Source organism: Tripterygium wilfordii, chromosome 1 (assembly GCF_013401445.1).
Source record: "Tripterygium wilfordii isolate XIE 37 chromosome 1, ASM1340144v1, whole genome shotgun sequence".
Classification (NCBI taxonomy): domain Eukaryota; kingdom Viridiplantae; phylum Streptophyta; class Magnoliopsida; order Celastrales; family Celastraceae; genus Tripterygium; species Tripterygium wilfordii.
In genome coordinates, this window is record NC_052232.1 from 3,725,656 (window position 1) to 3,738,588 (window position 12,933).

Genomic DNA, 12,933 nt, shown 5'->3' on the forward strand with positions numbered 1-12,933 from the left:
TTGTTTGATCACATGCGGCATCTTTTTTTTGTTTCCTTCTAATATTGCCTTCTCTCATGGTCAAGCTTCCCTAACACCATCCGGCCATTCTCCGGCCTTTATGGGCTTCCTTGAACTCATGGCCTGGTGGCCTTTTAAGTCTCCATGTCTTGATACAAAATAAGACCTTTATCACCCATTTATTCATATTGTCCTGAAAATCAAAATAAAGGAAATATTTGTAATATCCATGACTAATTCACTTAAAAGAGACAAAAGTAAGTGTAAAGTGAGGTTTAAAAATATGTAAAATATCATGCTATCACCACCCACAAGGTGAGAGGTACTACATGGACTGGCCCTAACCCGTATAGTCCACTTGTTGGTCTCTCATAACCGAGCCCTCAAGTGTGGGGGAGTGTTAGATAAAATGTCCCACATTGATTGGTTCAAGCCAAACGATGTGGTTTATTAGTTGGAAACCAACTTCAACCACTTGAGGGCCCTTTTAGGAACAAAACCCACTTGGGCATTTGACCCAATGTGAGACAATACCTCAAGTGTTTGTTGGGACAACTTTTCTCTTCTACTCATTCTTCAAATTATCACAATTTTTCTTAAAAAATTTGATATAGGGAATAAGCAGCGAAGTTACTTAATACCGATTTAAATCTTTTCAAATAAAATGGTTTCAATTGTGGTGGAGGGAAGATAAAATTTAAATATGGACAATAATTTCGCAAATTTTCCAAACCATCATTATCCTAAAAAGTGGAGAAGAAAACCATCCCATATTAGGGATTTCGAGGGGGCGCTTTCCTTCCGCTTGACTTCAATGAGCCCTTGTCTCAAGGACTTGAGATACTCCGTTGTGCGTCGGATCTCCGCTTCCATATGTTCTTCAGTTGGTATTAACCCCTTTACCACCGCATTAATTGTTGGCGGATTTGCATCTACACTAACAACCAAATGGTCATTTCCTCCATCTTTATCGTGGTTGTTTCGTTACTAGGGATTGCTTCCCCCTGCTTCCAACCCAACTTCAAATCTCACGGTGGTCATATCGAAATTTCAACTTGATTTTTCGTTGAAACAAATCGCTCCCACTGTGGTCTCCAAAATGTAGTGAATAAAAAATGATCACCACGCTAGTTGAACACTCCTAAGCATTGCTGGGGAAGCTTGGTTGTTTGCTCCTACGTGATTCGGCTGCCTTCACCAAGAAAACAAAGGTAGTCAATGAGAACTCGACGGTTGTTAGACGACCGAGGGTACTCCAATGCTCAAGCTAGTCTTCAAGATAATCACCAGCAAAAGTAATCATAAAATAGAGCTTAAAAATTACCTTGAAGTCTTCCCCTTCTTTATCCAGTGGAGGAGTTTCATAATTACCCAACTCATTTGAATAATTGAAGAGATTTCTCTAAATCAATTTCTTGATTTAGTGGTAGGCTAATCCCCAAAATTATGGGTTTGTTGTGGTTAATGACAAGGTTAACAAATTGGAGTGACCAATGGGATTTTTTCACGTGTTAGTCTTGATATATTCCCCCCACATTTGCCCCTGAAGCCTGTTCAAACTTGTTCAAGCTCGGCGCCAGGATGAGAGTTATCCAGAGCACTTTTCTGATCCCGTAGTATCTAGGACAACTGATCACATAGCTTAGTTTACTGCTTTCATTTATGTTTTGGAGTTGGTCTCCGGCCTTTGGGCCAGCATTTGTAACCTTCTCTCATACTTTTGAGAACTTCATTTTCATTGTAGTATTTACATTTATTTAGGCAATGAAAACTATTTAATTTTTCAACACTTGCCACTTTCTCTTGCGTATTGCTGAGTTATTGGTCATTTTAGGCCTTTCTCATTTGTTGGAAGGCCTTTCTAATTTTTTGGGCCAGGAAACTTGTCCGTCTAGCTGAAATCTCTATGAAGAACCCCTTAGGTTTTTATTCAAATCCAATGGACTTGGGAAGTCCTATAGACTTTTTTGGGCTAGTAGACTTGTCCATCCAACCGAAATCTCTATGAGGAATACCTTGGGTTTTTATTCAAACCCAATGAATTTGGGAAGTCCCATGCACTGTTTTTGGATAGCGAATTTATTCGTCCAGCCGAAACCTCTATGAGGAACACCTTGAGTTTTTATTCAAACCCAATGGAATTGGGAAGTCCCATGGACTTTTTTGGGATGGCGGACTTGTCTGTCCAGTCGAAACCTCTATGAGGAACCCCTTGGATATTTATTAAAACAGAATGGACTTGGGAAGTTCCATGGATTTTTTTTGGGTTAGCGGACTTGTCTGTCCAGCCAAAACCTCTATGAGGAACCCCTTGAGGTTTTATTCAAATCCAGTGGACTTGGGAATTCCTATGAACTTTTTTGGGCTCGCAGACTTGAACGTTCAATCCAAACCTCAGTGAGGAACCCCATGGATTTTTAGTGAAACTCAATGTACTTGGGAAGTCCCATAGACTTTTTTGGGCTGACGAACTTGGCCATCCAGTCCAAACCTCAGTGAGGAACCCCATGGGTTTTTAGTGAGACTCAATAAACCCATGGACTTTTTTAAGCTAGCGGACTTGGCCATCCAGTCCAAACCTCAATGAGGAATCCCTTGGGTTTTTAATAAAATCCAATGTACTTGGGAAGTCCCATGGACTTTTTGGACTGTCGGACTTGGCTGTCCTGTGCAAACCTCAATGAGGAACCCCATGGATTTTTAGTGAAATTTTATTTTCTGATCACATCACTGTGAATCCAACCTTGTGTTTATTCATAACAAAGTGAGAATATGAGGATAAGTACTGTGGATGGATAAAAAACATAGGCCTAGTCAGCAAGACAACTGGCAAAGAGAGGAGGGAAGACCTCAAAGAAAACTACCTCGCGTCAGCTCAGAAATACTCAAATTCAAAAGAAGAGATCAAGATGAATCGTCATATCACAATTCGAATTTCAAAAGTTAGATGGGATAAGAAAATCCTAACAGCCACACTCCACACCAACTATAAAAGGTGTATTATAGCAATAATGAGGTACGCGCTAAGAATTCTCTACAAAAACTCTTTGATTTCTCTCTGAATAAATTTTTGACTTGAGCGTCGAAGTGCCCCCGGGTCACGAAGGGTCGCCGGTTCTTGTTTTGCAGGTGCAGAGGTTCGCCGTCCACGTCATTCCTCGGGATTGGGAGTCGATGTGTCAATCGTGTAAAAAATTGCATGACAATTCGTCGTCATCTGTGGGAAGAAAGTTCTGATCCGATGAATCTCTGTACTGCAACATGGAGACCCCAGAGAGACTGCCAATGATGGATTTTGCCACCGCATTAGTTGCTGGCGGATTTGCATTTACGCCAACGATCGGATGCCCATTTCCTCCATCTTCATCGTGGTTGTTTCATTGTTGGGGATTGCTTCCTCCTGCTTCCAACCCAACTTCAGATCTCACGATGGTCATATCAAAATTTCAACTTTATTTTTTGTGTAAATAGATTGCTCCTATAGTGGTCGCCAAAATGTAGTGACAGAAAATGATCACCACGCTAGCCGAACACTCCTTGGCATTTCTGGGGATGTTTGGCAGTTTGCTCCTCTGTGATCCGACTGCTTTCACCCTAAAAACAAAGGTGGTCATTGAATCAAACCAGCTGCAGATCTCAGTGCTTGAAGAATCACAAACGTAGAAGAGGGGAAGACCTTAATCGCCTATGGGATAGAGCGCGCAGAAGGAGAATAAGAGGCGTATGTGAACCGATAGAGAGGTGCGAAGAAAATGCATGTAGAATGAGAGATAAGATGCATGAATCAGTGAAAGAGGTGAAGGAGAAAAACCGTAACTGGCGGGCATTAGCCCATTACTTCACTCCAACCCCAAATTGAATCTAATTTTATTCAATTTAATTTAAAATACAGTACACGTGGCAACAAACCTGATGCATTTAGAATCTGATGTGGCACCTCTAAAACACATTCTCTATTCCGTATTACTACTGTGTATATGATATGATATGATATGATGATATGATGATTCTGCATATTAAATTGTCGTACAACTTGTCAAGGTATTTGAGATAGAGACAATTAAAGTAACGATAAATTTACATGCAGGAAAAACCCGGTTAACTCATAAAATAAAATAAAACATTTGATTGCTCCCTGTAATTCTATTGTTTGGGCTTTATTGTAGGCCATTGGCATGAGGACATATTGACATCAATTGAGTTTTGTTCCTGCTCTTATAAAGCCCATACAGTATTGGTCATCAAGTGTTGGGCTTTGAATACTCAAAGCCCAAACGTATACAGTTCCAGAGCTGTCTGAGTGACAATGGGGATCACGAAGGATCCAAGGATGGGCTGCACGTGCCACGTGGTAGTGTCGACGATGCTTGACTTAATTGAGAGTTATGAGAGCCAAATAGGTGGGCCTCAAGAGTCAAAACTATCTCCACGTCAATGAAAGCTGGAGGGTCTCTCCGTCAGTCCGTCTCTGTTCTATTCCGTAACAGTCCCCAAGTTATCTGCTGTGATTCAGGTCAGTCCGGCATTTCTGCTTCCGTTATTTCTTTTTCTTTGTTTGGTTGCCGAGAATAACAAGGAAAGGAAATGACGGAAATTAATGGGAAATTGTTTTCGGTTTTCAAATTTATTTCAAGTTTGAATTGTGAAAACGATGAAGCAAACGAATAATTCGTAACAGTTCAATTTAAGAATATCAAGTTTGCTGAACTGTTTGTTTTTTCTTTTTGCGTGTTTGGTTCCGTAGATTAAGAAGAAAAGTGAAATTAAAGAGGGGGAAAACGAGAGAAAATTATATTAGTCTTTGGTATTGTTATTCGTGATAAAAAAAATCAGGAAGAAAAAATGGTAACACTCTCAAATAATCAACCGAATGTTTTACTTGTATTTTGGTAAGTTTCAGTAGTCTTTTCCTGCAATTTCTCGACAATCAAACATAGAATGGTCCCATTTCCTTTGTTTCTCTTATTATAGGTCAATTGAAGTATCAAATTTACTGTAACTTGTGTTTTGAGATTTAGTTTTTTTATATTTGCTGCCAACCATACAGGGGATTGGTGTCATGTTGTATTTTGTAGCTCCATAAGAGGAGATCAAGAAAATGAGGTTCCAAACTATACAGTTGTGGACTTTTATTGGATTAGTTGGTGCATTTCTTGACCTTGCAATTGCTTTTCTGCTACTTTGTGCTTCATTTCTTGCTTTTATCGTCTCCAAACTTTTCGGTCTGTTTGGTTTGTGTCTTCCATGTCCTTGCAATGGACTATTTGGCAACCCGAAGGGTACTAAGTGCTTCCAGAGGAAGCTAGTGGATTCTCCTATGGAGAAAATATCCTCCGTTCAACTCTCTGTCAGGAACAGGTTCCCTTTTGATTCGTTGTGGGCCCAAGGGCCTAATTTAAGCTTTCTGAATCGGAGGAATCAAGAAAATGAGTGTAGTTCTATGGAAGGTGCGGCATCATGTAGCTCTTTGTATGATAGAAGGAATAAAATGAAGTTTTATTTTAAGGGTAAAGGGGCTGGAATGCAACGAGTAAGGAACAATCTTAGACGTCGCAAAATTGCTGGTCATGATCCTGCAAAATCGGATGCTCTTGTTGGTCCTCAATCTCCTGCTCAATCTCCTGCCAGTGTCAGTAAAATGAGGAGTGAAAGTAATGAAGGCTGCACGATTTATACCAGTACTGAAGGTAAACTGTTCTTTAAAGCTTGTTCAATAGTTCTATATTAGTTATTTGTATTAACCTTGCTTTAGTTCTATTTTGAATAGGTCTAAAGTTTCTTTCGTGTGTTCTAACTTCTTGTTTGATCTACTACTATAAAGTGGACACTGTATCTGTATTGTTCTTTTGGTTTCCCCAGTTAATATCTTGCAGAGAAAATGAAGGAAATTTAGAAGTTCTATTAGTTACTGACTGATACAAAAGATTGCAACATATTGTTTTGAACTTAAATGAAATTACAGAGTTTTGATTCTTATCACTCTTTTAGTTCGGTAGAAGGTGTTCTTGAAGTTGCTCCATAAGGTTCTGGAATCTGGATCTATATGAGATTTTTATTTTAAATTCAGGGATAGGTAATTTTCTACAATAACTAGAAGATAATTATTATTTCAATAATGGTGAGAAGTAGTTCATAATTTTTAAAATTTATACTCCTCACTTTAATGTGCCAAAAGTGGAATGCTATAATCTGCATGGTGGCTTTACTTTAAGGTGTCAATCTTTAGGCTTAGTTTTTAGGCGTTTCCTTCGGCAAAACAAGGCCTTCTTACAATTTAAACAAGCTTTTCAAATGGGAAATGTAATTCGCTCATGTGCTTTCTTGCATGTGCATCCTCTCACATAATTTCTGCAATGGCTACTGCTGTTACTGATGTGGAAGGTCTTGCAACTTCAGATGGTATGGAAGCTCCTCTGGACGTTGATTTTGAGGAAGAAGTTTCTCATGATTTTCAACTGCATGAACCTATGAATGGAACCATACCAACAGAAAAGAATGCGGTGATTTATGATGAGAATAAATGCAACGCACAAGGGGACATAAGCTTTGATGAGAACTCAAAGCCTACAGAGAGAGTTTTTGAACAAGAACTTCAACAACAGCTTACTTCTTGTGCTGCCCTGTCCCTTGAACTTGAGAGAGAAAGAAGTGCAGCTGCTTCTGCCGCTGATGAAGCAATGGCTATGATTCTTCGTCTGCAAGAAGAGAAGGCTTCTATTGAAATGGAGGCTAGGCAATTCCGCAGGATGATCGAAGAAAAGTCTGCATATGATGCCGAGGAAATGAATATTCTCAAGGAGATTCTAGTAAGGAGAGAGAGGGAAAAACATTTCTTGGAGAAGGAAGTTGAATCATACCGGGAAATGATTTTTGGAATTCAGCAGTTGGATGCTGATATGCCTGATTCAGAAGCCTCGCAATGGCAAGGGGGTTTTTCATCATTATACTCAAATGAGGATCCAGTGCTGATGCAGCAGCAGATTAAGGAATCTATTGGGTTAAAGGAAAAGGATAAAAATGCAACTCTATGTTCAGGATATGAAGTTACACCTATTGACTCGAAACATTGTACTCTTATGCTTACCAGGGAATCGCCAATTCCTAAACTGGATGAAGATGCAGTTATTGTAAGTAGCAATGATGAAGAACTTCATTATAAGGATTTGTTATCAGTGGACAATGATCCGTACACTGAAGAAGAAGTACAAAAGCCACATGTACATCCCCAATTCAACCCTTCAGATAATTTGAAGGTGTCTGCTTTGCATGAGAGAACCGTTGCTCGAGTTTGTGAAGGACTGGGGCAAATCAAAAGCACAAGTTTATGTGAAGGTTTTGCGTCAAAGACATTTGAGGATTCTATTGAAAGAAAGATAACTTTTCCATGTAAAGATAAGTTTGAAGAATATGTTGAAAGTTCAAGGAGCTTAGAGTGTTATAGGGATCCTTTTGTTCATGATGTTCATGTCATTGATGATAAATTGGAGAAGTTCACCAAATTAGTCAATGGACGACTAGGTGAACTGTCAATGTATTCTACCTCACCTGTACCAAGGACATGTGATGGTCTAGTGGATTTCTGCCAATTATTTCTTCGCAAGGCAGAGCTCTGCTTTCTGATTTGCGAAGAAATTCAATGTCTGCAGTAGATTATGAGCGGTTCAAAATTGACAATGAAGTTGAAAAACTTAGAGTAAGGCTAAGGATTGTGCAAGAGGGAAGAGAGAAACTCAATTTCTCTGTTGGAAGCAAGGAGAGGAAAAAAGTTAAGTTGCAACTCCTCGAGGATATTTTTTGCCAGCTTCGTGAGATACATCGGTTGACGGGATCTGAAAAGGCTGGGCCGCAGACCTCTTTTCCCCATTTATCCTCAAAGGTGCATTGAATTTTTTATTTATGAAAATCTCAACCGGTCAGATCTATATTTGATGTGATATGTCTTATTTTTTGCAATTTTTGGCAAATTTATACTGGAATATATCAATGGTGGAGTGTCTTTTGATCACGTGCTTAGTGCCTAAGTGCATATTGAAATAACAAAATCTATTCTATGAGTGGTGCCCATCTTGCCTTTATGTGTCATATATTGCAGTTTCTATGCATGAGGCAGTACAACGTAGCTGGCCATTAGAACTTTGGTCAGTGTATCAGCTAAGTGATGGTCGTTTCTCTAAGTAGGTGAGAAGACGTTAGTGTGAAATAATTCATAGGGTATGTTTGGGAGAGGGAAATGGAGGTGAGGCTAGAGAAGGGAAGGTAGTGAGGGAAGGCATTGGATAGAGAGATTATCACCAATTGTTTGGGATCTTTAGGAGTGGGTAGGAAAGACCTACTATTGTTTTTGGCAACGCTCCTAGTGATACATAACAGGAGAGACATTTTCCCTTGATAAATGTGAATAATGCAATTAGATAGGCTAACTCTTAATCTATGAGACAGTGAGGCTTGATTGGCAATGTTTCTTGGATGCCATTTAGTGGGTGAAATGGAGGGAAGTTGTCTAGAAGAGGTTTAAGATAATGGTATCTTGTGGGCAAAACTCATGATGGAAGTTGTAGGATGGTTGCATACAACAAGAGGTTGAATGAATCGATATTGGAATGAATAATGACCATCTCCTCTGTCCTCAGACCCTGCATTGATATGAGTCTTCTACCTGGGTTGCTTGTGTGCAACTTTGTCTAGAAATAGTTAATTAGTTTAACCCTCGTTGCTTTCCTGAAAAAAAATTGTTTAATGTGGGCCATAAATAGTCTATGCATTGGTGCAACATCAGTGCTGAGGAATTTTAAATTCATACGCTCAGCACTATCGTGCAAATGTTTGCAACCCATTCTAGCATCTCAAAAATTGGTTTTTCTGCATGGAACTTGTGAGTTTATTTGCTTATTCTTCTGATTGTGCGTGAACCGGGGCTTGTGACCTCTTTGTAGTGCATATACAAAAATGCATACAGATATACTAGCTTGCGAAGTTGTGTGTGTGTGTTTGAACATATTTTCATAATTGTCCAAGTACGCTTATTTTAACTCACATTTTCAGGATATGTCAAAGAAAAGACGGTGGAGAAGTGTTTCTTCTTTAGGAGTGCATCGAAGTACTTAAATGGCACAATACGTTTCTGAGTACAATGATAGACAAAGCTTATTATGGTGGACAATGGATAAAGTCACAAATCCATGATTTATATTTGTTGAGAGTAGTTCAAAGCTGGAAGTTGGTAGGGATAATGCTGAAGAAATTCAATTTTGACTGAAGTTAGCTCTTGGTACCACTTTGATAGTTGAATCTCTGTATTAAGTTTTCCTACTTTCTATGTCCCACTTGAGCTGTGAAAATTTGCTATAGTTTTCTTCTTGTAGACAGCTTTCTTTTCCCCCTCAAACTTATTGAGGTAGCAATGGGCATTTAGCTCCGGGTAAACTTTCGGATTCTTTGGATTGCTATATGTGGAATGATGGAACTCTTTACCAGGCATTTCTGGGAAAAAAAAAGAAGAAAAGGGGGGAAAATACGTAGATGATGGCATCAGCTTGAAGACTAGACAATACCGATTCCATAATCATAATGGATTGAGAAATGAAAGTGTATTATTGTGGGTTAATACAACTTTTGGTCCTTGAAAGATTACTCATGTTCCAAATTAATCATCGAAAGTTAAATTGTGCCAATTTAATCATCCAAAGTTTAATTTGTTTCAATTTCATCACTCAAGCAAATTTTGCTAATTTCAGTCAGTCAACTTGTTGATGTGGTAAGTTGACTATTAAACCTATTTTCCATGTGGCTAATAATGTCCAAGGTGGATTTTTTTTTTTGAAAATTTGCACAGCTGGACCAACCACTGCAAGACACATGCAGATTAAAAAGTAAAGTTACAAAATCAGAAAACGTATACAAAATAAGATGGGTTTTTCGCAAAAGTAACACTTTCCAAAACTCCTTTTTTAAAACTAACTCACTTTTTTTAAAACATGAAATCTAACACTTTTTTGAAAGGAATTGTCCCAAATACCCTTATTCCACATGATTTCATTCAAAAACCTTTTCCCCTCTTCCTGCGACATCACTTTTCAATTCGTTCTTCTTTCTCTTCGTTCTTCTTTCACTTCAACCCTGTTAATCTACGATTTTTGTCTCATTCGACCACCCCTCTGCACCTGATTATTCATGGGTATGTTTTATTTAATTTTGTATTTGTGATTTGGGTTTCGAGTTTTCATTCGAGCAGTTTAGGATACTTTGTGTGCTATGTTCCAGTATTTCATATTTGTTGTTTCGAGTATTTTGTTTTATCTGTTCGAGTATTTCATAGTTGTTGTTCGAGTATTTTGTTGTATCTGTTCGAGTATTTCGTTTTATTGTTCGAGTATTTCAGATTTTGTTGTTCGAGTATTTTGTTTTATATGTTCGAGTATTTAAGTTTTTCAACTTTGACCGTCCGTAACTTTTGATCCACTAGTGTGATTTCTTATTATAATATGTTTCCGAGGACTGATTTTGAAGACCTAAAATTCAATTTGGGGTTTACCCCAATTGAGATTCTGAAAGAGATCTAAAAGGCATCATTTTGAATTACCTGTTAGAGTAATTATAATTATATGTTCGAGTAATTGTAATTATCTGTTCGAGTATTTCAGATTTGTTGTTCGAGTATTTTGTTTTATATGTTCGAGTATTTCAGTTTTTCAACTTTGGCCGTCCATAACTTTTGATCCGCTCGTGTGTTTCCTTATTATAATATGTTTCCGATGACTGATTTTGAAGACCTAAAAGTCGAATTGGGGTTTACCCCAGTTGAGATTCAGAAAGAGATCGAAAATGCGTCATTTTGAATTACATGTTAGAGTAATTGTAATTATTTGTTCGAGTAATTGTAATTATCTTTCCGAGTATTTCAGATTTGTTGTTCGAGTATTTTGTTTTATATGTTCGAGTATTTCAGTTTTCCAACTTTGATCGTCCGTAACTTTTGATCCGCTCGTGTGTTTCCTTATTATAATATGTTTCCGAGGACTGATTTTGAAGACCTAAAAGTCAATTTAGGATTCACCCCAATTGAGATTCGGAAAGAGATCGAAAAGGCGTCGTTTTGAATTATCTGTTAGAGTAATTGTAATTATCTGTTCGAGTAATTGTAATTATCTATTCGAGTATTTTGATTTATAAAGTGTTTCTGAATGAATTTTACATTTTCTTTTACAGAAATGAGTGTTGTTGACCTTGTTGTTATATACGGCGAAGACTGAGAATTTTCTAGAGGAATTTATAAATTCATTGGTGTTACTAGGAAATGTTTAGTAGTGAATGAGTCAATTTTCTATGATGATTTTTTGGAGAAGATATACAATATTACAGGAATTGATCGAACTTCGAATGAGGTGGTCATGAAATTTTTCTATAACACACATTTCCATATGAAACGGTTGATTGTATTACTCGAACCAAATATAGTATTACTCGAACATATACACCATTTCCATTTAGAAAAAAAAACGTTTTACTCGAACATATAAACTATTTACTCGAACAAATATTTGTAATACTCCAACATATACACCATTTACTCGAACAAGAAAATGTATAACAAAAAAATGTTCTTCACATCTCTTATTAACTCCGTTAAACTTCAAAACGATGCCTTTTCGATCTTCTTCAGAATCTCAACTGGGGTGAACTCCAAATAGAATTTTAGGTCCTCAAAATCAATCCTCGAAAACATATTATAATAAGAAAACACACCAGTGGATCAAAAGTTATGGACAGTCAAGGTTGGAAAACTGAAATACTCGAACATATAAAACAAAACACTCGAACAACAAATCTGAAATACTCGAACAATAAAATGAAATACTCGAACAACAAATCTGAAATATGCGAACAGATAATTACAATTACTCGAACAGATAATTACAATTACTCTAACCTGTAATTCAAAACAACGCCTTTTTGATCTCTTTCCGAGTCTCAATTGGGGTAAACCCAAAATTGACTTCTAGGTCTTCAAACTCTGTCCTTGGAAACATATTATATAATAAGGAAACACATGAGCAGATCAAAAGTTACGGACTATTAAAGTTGGAAAACTGAAATACTCGAACATATAAAACCAAATACTCGAACAACAAATCTGAAATACTCGAACAATAAAATGAAATACTCGAACAACAAATCTGAAATACTCAACCAGATAATTACAATTACTCGAACAAATATTTACAATTACTCTAACATGTAATTCAAAATGACGCCTTTTCGATCTCTTTTCGAATCTCAATTGGGGTAAACCCCAAATTGACTTTTAGGTCTTCAAAATCAGTCCTCGGAAACATATTATAATAAGGAAACACACCAGCGGATCAAAAGTTATGGACGGTCAAAGTTGGAAAACTGAAATACTCGAACATATAAAACAAAATACTCGAACAACAAATCTGAAATACTCGAACAATAAAATGAAATACTCGAACAACAAATCTGAAATACTCGAACAAATAATTACAATTACTCTAACATGTAATTCAAAATGACACCTTTTCGATCTCTTTTCGAATCTCAACTGGGGTAAACCCCAAATTGAATTTTAGGTCTTCAAAATCAGTCCTCGGAAACATATTATAATAAGGAAATACGCGAGCGGATCAAAAGTTATGGACGGTCAAATTTGGAAAACTGAAATACTCGAACATATAAAACAAAATACTCGAACAACAAATCTGAAATACTCGAACAATAAAATGAAATACTCGAACAACAAATCTAAAATACTCGAACAGATAATTACAATTACTCGAACAAATAATTACAATTACTCTAACATGTAATTCAAAACAACGCCTTTTCTATCTCTTCCCGAATCTCAACTGGGGTAAACCCCAAATTGAATTTTAGGTCTTCAAAATCAGTCCTCGGAAATATATTATAATAAGGAAA

General features: G+C 37.2%; 1 pseudogene; it reads left to right on the forward strand.

Annotated features, from left to right (window-relative positions):
- Nucleotides 1-4,371: 4,371 nt before the first annotated feature.
- On the forward strand, nt 4,372-9,446 carry LOC119983953 (annotated as a pseudogene).
- The last annotated feature ends 3,487 nt before the right edge of the window (nt 9,447-12,933 follow it).